Consider the following 12,800-nt stretch of genomic DNA (forward strand, 5'->3'; position numbering starts at 1 on the left):
CTTAGTTTATGAGCATGAGTGTGAAGGGGCAAGTAAAGCGCAGTGGACCGAAACAGAGCTGCCGTTGCTCCGCTGTACCGGCCGTTGCTGGACCAGGCGGCAGGAGTGACCGTAATGTGCGGTGGGGGGCGGGTGCCGTTTATCTGGCGGTGCGTACCTGTGCAGCGGCGGCGGCGGCCCGTGGGGGGGACCGCCTGCTCCGCCGCGGCTGTGGCCGGCGCGCCTCGCGCCAGTAGCGGCCATGGCGGGCCAGCCGCAGCAGCTGCTGAGCCTGCTGCTGCAGCGCGGGGACGCCTCCACCGCCTGGGGCTTCGCCGCCGTCAAAGCCGATGCCGCGCTCACAGTCCAGCAGGTAACTCGCACACACCTGTTGCTGCGGCTGCCATTCCGCACCCTTCCCGCCAGTCTCCTCCCCAGCAACAAACGACAGCGTGCAGTACTTCTGACGTCGTAAAACTACGTATTGACCGTCTCTGTACACTGACAACACTCGAAAGTACAACGAGAAGCGTCAGTGTGTTGTAGTGCTGGCGTCGAAGCGAGCAGGGGCATACAGCGACCTCTAACGTTTTGAACTCTTGTACGGACGTCATCAGCGCTGTAAACAATGCATATAGCGTACTCTCAGCAGTGCTGTAAAACTGAAATTACGCTATTGTAGAAGTCACGAGTGCCGAGTAAAACGTGAAAACGATGTTTTCATTACTTCCATTCTCACACCCGAGTTACTTGACGAAGAAATGAGTTAACTGTAACGGTAATCAAATGGAAACGGGACAGATTGAAAAAAAAATGGTTTATTATTTCAAAAGTAATCGTTATAACTGTTAATATATTTATCCCACTGCGAGACAAGACGGTCAGTGCTTTCAAGGAAAAATATTTGCCACTGTCAACGAAAGCATGGCTGTACCTAGGCGTACACCTCTTCGTCGGGAGAAAATCGAACACGTGGGCAGGCCTATATGTTGCCGTGGTTGTTTCGATTACTTTGTAGAAGTTTCGCTGGGAAGCCCTTGCAGGTCCTTCACACAGTCCCGATCTCTGCCTATTCGATTTCATAGTAGTTGGAGCCCTGAAGAAAGACATTCGTGGCCGTCGGTTTGTTTCGGATGAAAGGGTACTCACTAGGGTAAAATCATCGGTCCCTAGACAACAGCAAACATTTTCCTGTGAGGGCTTGGACCGTCTTGTTTCACAGTGGGGTAAATGTATTGTCAGTTACGGCGATGACGATTATTTTTGAACTAATAAGCAGTGTACTTACTTTTTTTTCTATCTGTCTCATTTCCATCTGACTGCCCTTGTTTATCTAGATCACAACTGTTTAACAGTTTGCTTAATGGCGAGGTGCAGTATGTAGATGCACTCTAGCTGGTCGGTTTCTTGTTAGATAGGTGACTAATTTGAGCTTTGCTTGCGATTTCAGTGTTATATCTACCATCATAAGTGCCAAAAAATGGTTGGTTTCGGTTTGGGCGTTCTTAACACAAAAATTAATTACAATCTTATCTGTAACATCCTTACAGTAAATCTAGCTTTTCAAGCGTACTAAAACATGCAAAATACTTAGTTCTGTCTTAAACCTGATTTATTCATCACCACTTCTCCTCTTTCCCTCTTTTCCTAACCATTAAATCATATCCTCGTTTATGTAGAAGCAAATATCTAGCGGAAACTATGGATCGCAATAAATTATACAATTCATTATAAACATTAAAACAGCCTGTACATAGCGAGTAGCTTTCAAATATTTGTTTCAAAAAACGACAAAGATATTTTAACTCGACGATAACGTATAGTACGACTGCGCTGTATTAAAACTACTAAGAATGTTAACTTCGATCATGCTGTTTCACTGTTTAACACAGTACCCTCTTATTCGGAATGTGTGGCTTTCAAAACCCCGTTCGACCATTTCCTATGAGTTCACTAAACCGCCACCTGGAGCGGAATTTGCATTTTAGTCGCCAAGACTAGGGGCATCGAAATTGTAGAAGACGCAGCCGTAATGCACGCTGTTTCTACAGAAGAAGAATTGAACAGTCTCGGAAGATGTTGTTTACAGTTACTTCAGTTTTTATAATTTGTTTATTCTCCTGCACATCAAGTTTCGTGTTTAGATCGCCTTCAGAGTACGGAACCGTCAATGAAAGCACGTCGAACGCTTAGACTAATACTAATGTCAAGCCGTAATTAGCCGTAAGGAGGGGCCGGGGAGTTTCTGCAAACAATATTTTCTACATACTTCTAAATCCTGATTTCCTTATGAGTGACAGTCGCCCAGCAAGATAAACGAAAATAACCAGTTGCTACAGCACTGACTGTCACATTTAGCGTTTCTCATATATTATTTGAACAACTACAACAACTGGTAACTTTTTATATAATTTTATTAATGCCAAGAGGCTTTTCGCAAATAATAAATTGCACCAGCGATGTTAAAAGTGCGTGTGTTGTGCATGTAAATAAGAAACGAGGAGGTGTAAGCTACGGAACAAAAAGCAGCTACCGCGTTCAAAATGCAGTCCACAAAATTGTACTACTAATGGAAAATAAATGCATTACGCCACGTTAAGCCCGAACGAAACGTGTCCCTATATAAATAAAGTTGTATAAAAATTGTCTGGTTGCTATATTGCTCCAAGTAATTTGATCCACAACCAAGGAGCGCAACAACCGTTAATATGGATAAATTAATGGTTAACATGAAATCATTGTATTAAGCAACGACTGAAGACACCTATTACTTAATTAAGCACACAGTCGTATAACTCACTCAAATTTGCCTCAGACTGAAGAAACTACGTCTTAATAGGAATTCCATTTAATCATCTGTTATGCTTATTATTTATTCGTAACAAACTTCATAGAGTGTACCAGAGGATTTTCTCAACTGGCATTGTCAGTCTCCAGCCCTCATGTCATTGGACGAACGGTTCCAGTTTATTCAAAGTAGTTATTAGTACGAACACTATTTTTCACGTAGCCCCTCCAGCATTGCGGGATAGAGCGATTCTTCAATCACCTAGCTGATACGTAAGCAGAGCTTACCTCTTGCAGCTGATTCTGCCACTTGAAGTTCCTTCACAAACGCCAGTTTTTACGATTTTCTCTTGTCCCTCAGAGGGTCTAGAGTAATTTTCTATTTCACAGCGCAATATTTCAAACTAATTACATAAACGTTACCACTATTGTTAATCTGTTATCGCTATGTGAAAGTATTTTCATAGGAGAAAACGCTTTTTTAACAAACATGCCACTGTAGGTATATTTTGCTTTCAGCGAATGTTCCGCAGAGCTCAAAGGTCTTTCATATCGTCGGAGAGTTAGTCGCGATCTAGAGGATCAAAGTTAGATAAGATATCAGCTTCCACTGTTAGTGCTGATCATTGTACGAAGGAGTATGTAGCCTTGTGTACCAATGCTGTTACCATCCTGGCACTGTCTGAAAGACAATGTGTCACACTGCACTGCCCTGATGGGCATTTCTCTACAGTATTCCATACAGCGCAGACACTGTTTTTAGATAAATAGGTTTTCCGTTTGCAAAAGTATGGCACGTTCAGCTATGTCTGTTACACAAATGCTGCCGTACGGTCATTTCATGGGAGACATTCTGAATACAACACTTCCTAAAGCTCGTCTTTTTGGACTTAGTAAGTGCTGTTAGAATTAATACTTTACTACGATGTTAATATATAACTGTTTGGAACCTTTTTGCAGGAAAAGGTTATGCAGCAACGCGATTTGCATTAGGCAAAATCAGGCGCCAGTCGTAGTTTTGAAATGGACACGTTGTAGCATACCTTTGTTATAGTCACGATCTCTTGATTGAAAGAACGAAGTCTTTCAGAAATACGAAGAGCACTTAATAGGCCATGTGTTTTTATGCACAGACCAGTCTACTGTGTGAAATTTTTTTTACGTCGTTATCTTTCTTTTTCTTTATCTTTCCACTTTGAACTTCTTTGGCTATTCGAGGCAATACACCTTGAAGAACACCACAACCAGTCAGTTTCCATTTTATTTGTCTATCCTCCAACCATCAGTTTCAAGATCTTCAGATACTCATTAATTGGCAACGTGAATAGGAAGCATTTTACTTTTGGGGCTGGTTTATATGTGGAGCGTGTGTTTCAACACTGTAAATAGCCTAATCGTCTGCAGATGAGCCGTATCGGCCTTAAATCGGCAATAGAAGAGTAAAGAAAGAAAGTAGAAGGCAACGGTCCGTTACTTTCCTTAAGTTGATGATTTTCTTCCTCATTTTCTGGAGTACTGCTGTGCTGTGTGGGTTAGCACTGACGGAAGTCAAAGAAGGGCAGCTCGTTTTGTATTATGACGAAATAGTGGAGAGAGTGTCACGCATATGATAGGCGAGTTGGAAAGGCGGTCACAAAACAAAGGCGTTTTTCGTTGCGGCAGGACGTTCTCATAAAATTTCGATCACCAACTTTCTCCTCAGAGTGTGAAAACATTTTGTTGGTGCCCGCCTACTTAGGGATGAAAGAACTTCATAATAAAATAAGAGAATCAGAGCTCACGCTGTGTGTTCGTTTTTCCCGCGTGCTGTTCGAAAGTGAAACGGTAGAGAGGCAGCTTGAACATGATTCGATGAACCCTCTTCCAGGCACTAAATTGTAAATTATCTAATCATGTAGCTGTAGATGTAGATTTTTAAGTAATGGATACAGATATCAAGGTGAACGGCATCCATTCTTTTCTGTCGCGCAAGAACTTCGCTTACACGATTCATATTTGGTTATCTACAATGCCGTTATAGTGATACACATTTCAGAATGGATTGCTCGGCTTAACACACGGCAGTCTATTTGAATGTCGGATGGCCGGAGTGACAAGCGAGAAAGTAAAGAGGGCGGGTTGGGTGACGTGTCACATTCAGGCGTCGTTAACTGCCCTCAACAGCACTGAGTAGACAATGACATGACTTGCATAATCTAAACTGGAGTGTCAACGGAAGTGAAGAGGTTGTCCGGATGTCAAATGTAGAGACGCATGTATTCAGACGATTTTATTACTCTCTGAAGTTGAGTAGTCTAAAACATGCTCTGAAGTCCCACTCTTCCCGTCCGTCTCTCTCTCTCTCTCTCTCTCTTTCTCTCTCTCACTCCTTCTCATGCATGCACGCGCACACACACACACACACAGAAAGAGAGAGAGAGAGAGAGAGAGAGAGAGAGAGAGAGAGAGAGAGAGAGAGAGAGAGAGGGAGGAGGAGGGGGAGGGAGAGAGAGAAATATAAGCATATATTTTCATGAACAAAATCATATATACAAGGTGAACACGAATTCCACCGACAACATTTCAGAGATTGTTCAAGGATTTTTTTGAATATTTTGCAGTAAGGGACCAATGGTGTCTAGTGACCCGTTATAGAGTAATCGCTTACATTTCGTTTATCTTTGTAACTGCATTGTAATGAAAATATTTCCACGATTGTGCAAACATTGATGGTATTCGCTGAGTATGTATGCGCTGAGTATCTTTTCTGAGAAAAAAAAAAAACAAACAAAAAAAACCTTTTTCCATTCAGGCGCGGTATTTGCTGTCGACAACAGTTGTGCCCACATTACTCTTCTTTGAGCTTGCATTCAGTACTGCTCTGTTCCGTTTCAGGTTTGTTTTTCCAGCAGTGTTAGCTATACGTTAAAAGCAGTATACAGCAGTATGGATAGGTTTACTGATGAGAGTTGGCCGATATGCACCTCGTGTATATGTTCACTGAAAACACTGGAGGAGTGGTGCAGAGGCGATATTCTGAGCTCCTCTCACTGTGACAGTAGCCCCATTGCAGTATTTCTGCATCCGCACGCAGGCATCTTTGAGAAACCGTATGTATGCGTGTCATGGTGATTGTTTGTTCATTGATGCGAAAATATTTTCACAGAAACGTAGGTAACTGGAATAACAAACCGAATAAATTAGAATGACATTATTAGTCTCTGACGAAGCACCAGAGTCCACGGGTCCTTTGTACCAAAATATTCAGAAAATTATGTTGCTGGGATTCGTGTTCGTCTTGCACACATCGTCAGCGTACTCGCTTCGCTTACAGTCATATGCGGAAATAAGTTACTTCAAATAACAGTTATATCATAATATGAGACGGGTGCATCACCGTCACCTACTTCCAAAACAATCATAAACCTATGTTGTAGACTCAATAGAAGTTCAACGTAGCATAGTGGAGACATGTTGCATATTGTAATGCTGCGCATATTTTGGCAGTGACACTTGTACTGCTGACGTTGCAGATTATGAACTCAGTGGCTATGTGTGACCTTGAGGGCGCCTGTTTAGTTAATCTTTTGTCGATATAGAGGCCATCTCTTGACAAATGTAGGTGAAGATATCACGCACGGCCTTGAAGAAGTATGAAGCGGTTACGGAAAACTGAGTTGATGGTGTTTGTTTTCTTCAGTGATGTGCGATTTTATGACAGTGTGTTGCAGTGAAAGCTACAAACTACACACATCAACAAACGCTTTTCATCACCTCGATATGTCGTGCGTTCGTCTTTGTACTGTGACTGTTCCTGTACCGACCGGAAGGGAGTGACTCCCAAGATGTTTGTGAACGTACGCACTTTTACCATAAGCGTTAGCTATAGGTGTAACGCCACACTCGAATTGATTGCAGCATTTCAGTTGAAAGTAAAGTACCACTAGGGACGCGTTAGGGACTGTGCAATAGTAGAGTAATTACCCCTCATTCCACGAAGGACAATAGCTACCAATGACTGCATTATCACGTTAAGCGCAGAAGGCTTGTCAACCAGTGAAGTTGGTCGATGTGAGCAACGGAGCCAAAATGATGTGGACATGAAATAGGTTCCAATAGACAGGTAGTGTTGAGGATTTATGTCGCACAGGCCGTTGACAGGTGCACACAATGATCGGTAACTACGACTTTTCACCCAAATGAACCGTGGGCTGAGTGCTCCAGAACTGAATTCGGAGTTTTTATACATGTCTGTATCATCATGAAACTGTTGGGAGACGACTGAGTGATGCGAATCTCCGTTCTCAACGACCATGGCGAGCACCACACCGCACACAGCACCATGAACTCTGTTACAGATGGGCAAGAAATCGTGCAGAATGGACGCCCCAGGATTGGCATCGGGTGTTGTTTACGGACGCAACTCGGGTGTGTTTGTACCCTAATAATCACAAAGTGCCTGGCGACAACCCGGTAATATCGAACGCCTACGACGCTGTGTCCCACATGTGCAACAAAATGCTGGTCGTGGAGCGATGTGCCGGGATAGCATCACATGGGACCACCGTACACCTCTCGTAGTTGTTGAAGGCAGTCTTACTACTTTACGGTACACAGATGAGATTCTGCCAACATTTTGGTGACAGTTTCATCTTGCTGGATCATAATTCGCGTGATCGTCGTGAACTCGTTCCTTCAGCATGCTAGAATCAGCAGAATAGAGTAGCGTAGCTGTTCCTCGGACATGAACCCAATCGAGCATGTGTGCTATTGATTGAAACGAGCTTTTTTTGGGCGTCAACAACTACCACGTACTTTGCGCGACTTACGCAGAATCGCCATTGAAGAATGGGACGATGACGTCATCGATGGTGTGCCACGACGGATTCAAGCCTGTGTACGAGCAAGGGGACGTTGCGCCACGTATTGACTTTTCTCAGGAGTGCTGAGAAAAAACCCCAATGGGAAACAGACGATTTTGTCATTACACAAATGCTTATTTTTTATTTGAAGCTTCTGGGTTGGGGTTGGGTTGTTTGGGGGAGGAGACCAGACAGCGAGGTCATCGATCTCATCGGATTAGGGAATGACGGGGAAGTAAGACCGTGCCATTTCAAAGGAACCATCCCAGCATTTGCCTGGAGTGATTTAGGGAAATCACGGAAAACCTAAATCAGGAAGGCCGGACGCGGGATTGAACCGTCGTCCTCCCGAATGTGAGTCCAGTGTGCTAGCCACTGCGCCACCTCTTTCGGTAAGAGATTCTGGGCGTATTGCTAATGAATATATACGAATGCGTCTGAGCCAGTTTTTGTTTTGAGTGCCATGATTTTCGAAATTAGCGGATGATACAAAACTTTTGTTGGTGTGGGTAAAACAGGTATTCATATTTCTAAACTAGCAGAGGCTGTGTGCCGTGAATACCGTTCCGTTTGTGCGTTAATGGCCTAAGCAACGAGATAAAGAAAAATTTGCGACGTAGAACATCTGGAATCCTCTGACTTACATCAACATATTCACTGTAAGCTGAAACATGAAAGCTGAGTTGCTTATGTCCTCGGGTAGATAACGACTTGATAGATTATTGGGACTTAAGATTCACGCCAAAACCTGAAAGGAACATAAAAGGATTAACGGATGACCTGCAGAAGAAGGATGGGGAATTATTATCACAGGTGCTATCTTGACTGGGATGGGGCAACATATTTTACGTGGCGCCGTATTTAAAGCAATGGACTCGTTTATGGATGGTGCTGGGTTGGTATCCATTGGCTACCACCTAGTTCTATGAGTTCTATGTCTGCTGTCGTTCCTCTGAATCACCGTACGGAAATACTCGGATTGTATCTTCAAAAGGGCTGTGGCTGATTCCTTCCCCCGGAGTTATCCGTGCTGCGTCTCTTATGGCGGGTGTAAAACCTTCCTTCGTTTTTCTTTTTATATTCGTCACTAAAAAGCACAATAACACTAACGGAAGAAAGATGAAAGATTTTGCGCTAAGTCTGCGGACCCGGGTTTGACCGCCGCCGTGACATGAATGGGTAGCCACTGTGACTCCGAGTCTGCTGGCTGTCCTGTAACAGTAGACAGGAAGAGCTCTCATATCGAATATCTTCCCCGAAACCTGACAACTGCGATCTCCGTTCCTGGGAGCTGCGAGAATTTTGTCCTCCTTTCTTTTTACAGTTATACAATGCAACAGGCCACCACACTCTCTGCTTAGATAAATGTTCGCACGTTACAAAGAGAAAATATTCTTGTCTTATTACAGTTCTCATATGGAATCTATGTTTTGCTTGTTATTACTGTTGTATTAGTTTCACAATTACAAAGAAAAGTTTGTCTCCTGGTAGCAACTACAGTGAAATAATAGCGATAGAAAAAGTGTTAAACGCAAGAGTTAAAATTATCTACGAGAGAGCCGGCCGGGGTGGCCGAGCGGTTCTAGGCGCTACAGTCTGGAACCGCGAGACCGCTACGGTCGCAGTTTCGAATCCTGTCTCGGGCATGCATGTGTGTGATGTCCTTAGGTTAGTTAGGTTTAAGTAGTTCTAAGTTCTAGGGGAGCGATGACCTCAGAAGTTAAGTTCCATAGTGCTCAGAGCCATTTGAACCATCTACAAGAGAGACTACATGTATGGCAGGGACTATGAAGAGCCGCAGATTGGTACGAGTACAGATTTATTTAGCAATACTCGAATTAGTATAGGCCGTCCATCAAATTAATCAAGGGTCGTATCTGTAGAGTGTGTGGAATGCTTCAGAAACAAACTAGGCAGTACACGTTACACTTCACAAAAAATTCAATAAAAGAAGAAATAAAAACCGCACTGTCTTTCTGTTTTTCGTTATTGTCTTTGGCATTACTGTTTTACTTTTATACAGAAAGTTAGACATTATGGACGGCGGGTTTGTCAGAATCAAGTGAAGTTACAATAGTCTATATATAAAATGTATTCACAGTTGCGATTGTGGACAACCATCAGCTGTATAATGGAATGACGTCAATGAAAATTTGTGCCTGACCGGGACTGGAACCCGAAGACAATAGTCTTTCCTGAGGAACCATTGTGACGTTTTGCTGCTCCACTTGGAGTGACTTAAGGAGACGAGAGGTTATTTTTGAGTTCAACTCCTACTGAATAAGTGTTCAATGTTTTATCACCTCGCTCGGTGTTCATTCATTGAGTGAAGTGTCATGGTGGACAGGATACTGTACCCATATTAGGAAAACAATGGGTTAGAATCCCCGAGTTCGTCGTCTAGACAACAGACGATTTCCTCCCTCAGTTGCTTGAGCTAGCACTCAGTCTCAAGTGATCTGACGTCGAAAGGACGCTAATCTCTAACTTTCCGGCGTTCCTCCTCCTTCCGTCGCTACCCACTCTGCTAACTTATAGGTGACATACTGGTGTTACAATGATAAGTGCAAAGACCAACATTCATAGGGGTTTCAGTGAAAATAACTGTAAATCTTCATGTATCATACTACCAAGCGTGGGTTGTGACTTGTCTGGCATCATACTGAAAATATGTCAAGAGTAGTGTTGAATGAAATTTATCTGACGCAAGTTGAAGAGTAAAGCAGATAGCTCGTCCAGACAGCCAGAAAAAGCGCTTTTTCTGCCATGTGTTTTATTGCCTGCATGGAAGTTCTGTCAAACGAAAACTCTCCACACTGGAGTGGAATGGATGGGTAAATGAGCTGCTCAGATAACTGAGGGTGATAAAGTAGTGACCTTGAGGTCCAGTCTGATTTCGCATATTAGCGCAGAGTGGAACTTTAGTGTGTTTCGGTCACTGAGCATAAAACCTGCCATTAACCTCGCCGGAAGTGATGCGGAGAAAGCTTACACAGCGGTGTCCCCTGTTGTAAGTAGGGTAGCTCGTGCCCTGGGTAAGACTGATGACTCAGATGTTAAGTCCCATAGTGCTCAGAGCCATTTGAGCCCAGGGTAAACTTCGAATTTCCAACCCCCCCTCCCTCATCCCCGGCCCCCTCCTCTTCCTTAGGCTGATCCCACTTTTATTTAATCCTCACAGCTGCTTAACCTGCTTATTCGGCTACGAAGATAATCATGACTTCATAATGAAGTAAAATACGCACAATTCAGTACTTGTTTTTTGTACGGTTCAGATCAAAACATAGAACGACACACCGTTCACAGTCGCATTGCTTGCATAAATTAAGCGATTCATTTATCCTTGTTTTAACAAACAACATCCATTGTGATGGCTCACTTGAAATAACAGTAGTGACCCAGTCTAGCAGAGCTCTTAAGGCAAAGGAAGAAACAGTCATCACAGTTGAGCAGACCAGTAGGATTATGGGACTGAATATCAGTCAGCAGAGAACAAAATACTTCGCTGTTGGGAAACAAACATACCACCCTCAATAACTTTAGGCAATTACACTTCTGAAAGAGTTGATCAGTTTAAATATCTGCATTCGAATATCACCCAGGACATCTCTTATGAAACTAGAGATTACTATCATCCAACAGAGTCTATTTTGCACTTAAAAATCAGTTTTCTTGAAAGCTCGTAACTTGTTTCATCAAATTAACCATTTACGAAACATTCCTGAGACAAGTACTTACACATGCCTAGGAAACCAGTAAGTTAACCAAGATACTGGAGTGCTAGATGGCTTTGAGAGGAAGGTGCTTCGAAGAATCGTCAGCTCAATCTGTGAAATAGTAAGAGCAGATACTACCATAAGCTGACCATTGTGTATAAAGATCCACCTGTTTGGACAGTGGTGTTACCCGAACGACGTGGGGATGGCAAATGGTACAGATGAATGGTGCGGAAGTAGTTAAGAGGACATTTGATGGGAATTTATGAGTCAAAGGGCACTAGTCAACAGAGAATTAGATGGACAGATGGAAAATGGGAAGTATGGGATGGAAAGCACGAGTGCTGGATCGTGATGACTGGTGGAGAATTGTTAAAGAAGTCAAGAATCACAGTGAACTGTATAGCTACAGGCGAGGAAGAAGAAGAGACGATTATCTAGTACGGAAAAGCAGGTCTCGTGGAACTGCTGCTCCACAGACTCCAATTCAGATCCCCTCGTGATTCTTTTTCGTAGATGTCGTCCTTCTTCCCGTTTTAGTGGTTGCCAATCCATACCCTTCTTCCGCTGCTTCTTCCGCTGCTAGCGTGCAAAGCGTAAGGACAAAACTAACTTTCGTATCATGTGTCACAGCCAAGTAACGGAGCTTGTAGAAAACGTGGACCATACCTAGAAAGGACTGCTACATTATAGTACAGAAGGTAAGTGAAAGAAATACGCAATGAGACGAACGTTATTCAACGACAATAATTACACTGAAGTCATCGCGGTTTATGATGGTCCGCTGGACATTAGAAAAGGTGGGACACGATCCTTAATAGGGTGTGATCACCACAGACGGTAGTGAATGCTTCGCAACTGTTTGGAATTAGTATTTAATTTAGGGGCGACTAGACACTTCAACAAGAACAACAAACAACAGGATTAGCGTTGCCACAACTTAACAAATAGCCTCTAGTCCCCTAATGTTACATCAATGCCCATTTACAACTGGCCATGGTTGATTGGCTAACGGAGATGGGTGTCTTCAATAACTACTTACACAACATTACTGATTTACGTAATTTATTAATAATCACTGAAAAACAAGTCTTAAAACACTTCATAGAAAGGCTGGTTAAATAACTGTCCCTTTGATTAATCTGGAAATAAATTCTCAACCAATAACAATAGCAAACTAGATCATTTCCAAACAAAAATTTACAGAAACGTAACGGTAGAAGGTACCTTACAGGCTTCAAAATTCACTTTCATTTAACACGCAGATATAAAAACATATCCAAAACTCACAGTTAGCATATTTGTCAAATTCCAGTATTTATAACCCGCTGAACTACGGTGCAGAATTGACAATTTCAAATCTGTCCAATGAGTAATCCTGATAACAGGAAATTATGTTCACAAATAAGAAATATAATAACTTTATGACAACGCCCATCCGGCATTGGCCACACTTTTACATAAAGATAAACTTCGT

At 42.8% G+C, this 12,800-nt stretch overlaps 1 protein-coding gene across 4 annotated transcripts in view; it reads left to right on the forward strand.

Annotated features, from left to right (window-relative positions):
- The first annotated feature begins 248 nt into the window (after window positions 1-248).
- LOC124609172 overlaps window positions 249-12,800 on the forward strand; it is a 754,237-nt gene continuing 741,685 nt past the window's right edge. For all 4 annotated transcript variants that reach the window (XM_047140052.1, XM_047140049.1, XM_047140053.1 and 1 more), the window contains exon 1: window positions 249-352. The gene's annotated coding sequence lies outside the window, so the exon portion shown is untranslated. The remainder of the gene's footprint in view (window positions 353-12,800) is intronic.

Source organism: Schistocerca americana, chromosome 1 (assembly GCF_021461395.2).
Source record: "Schistocerca americana isolate TAMUIC-IGC-003095 chromosome 1, iqSchAmer2.1, whole genome shotgun sequence".
Classification (NCBI taxonomy): domain Eukaryota; kingdom Metazoa; phylum Arthropoda; class Insecta; order Orthoptera; family Acrididae; genus Schistocerca; species Schistocerca americana.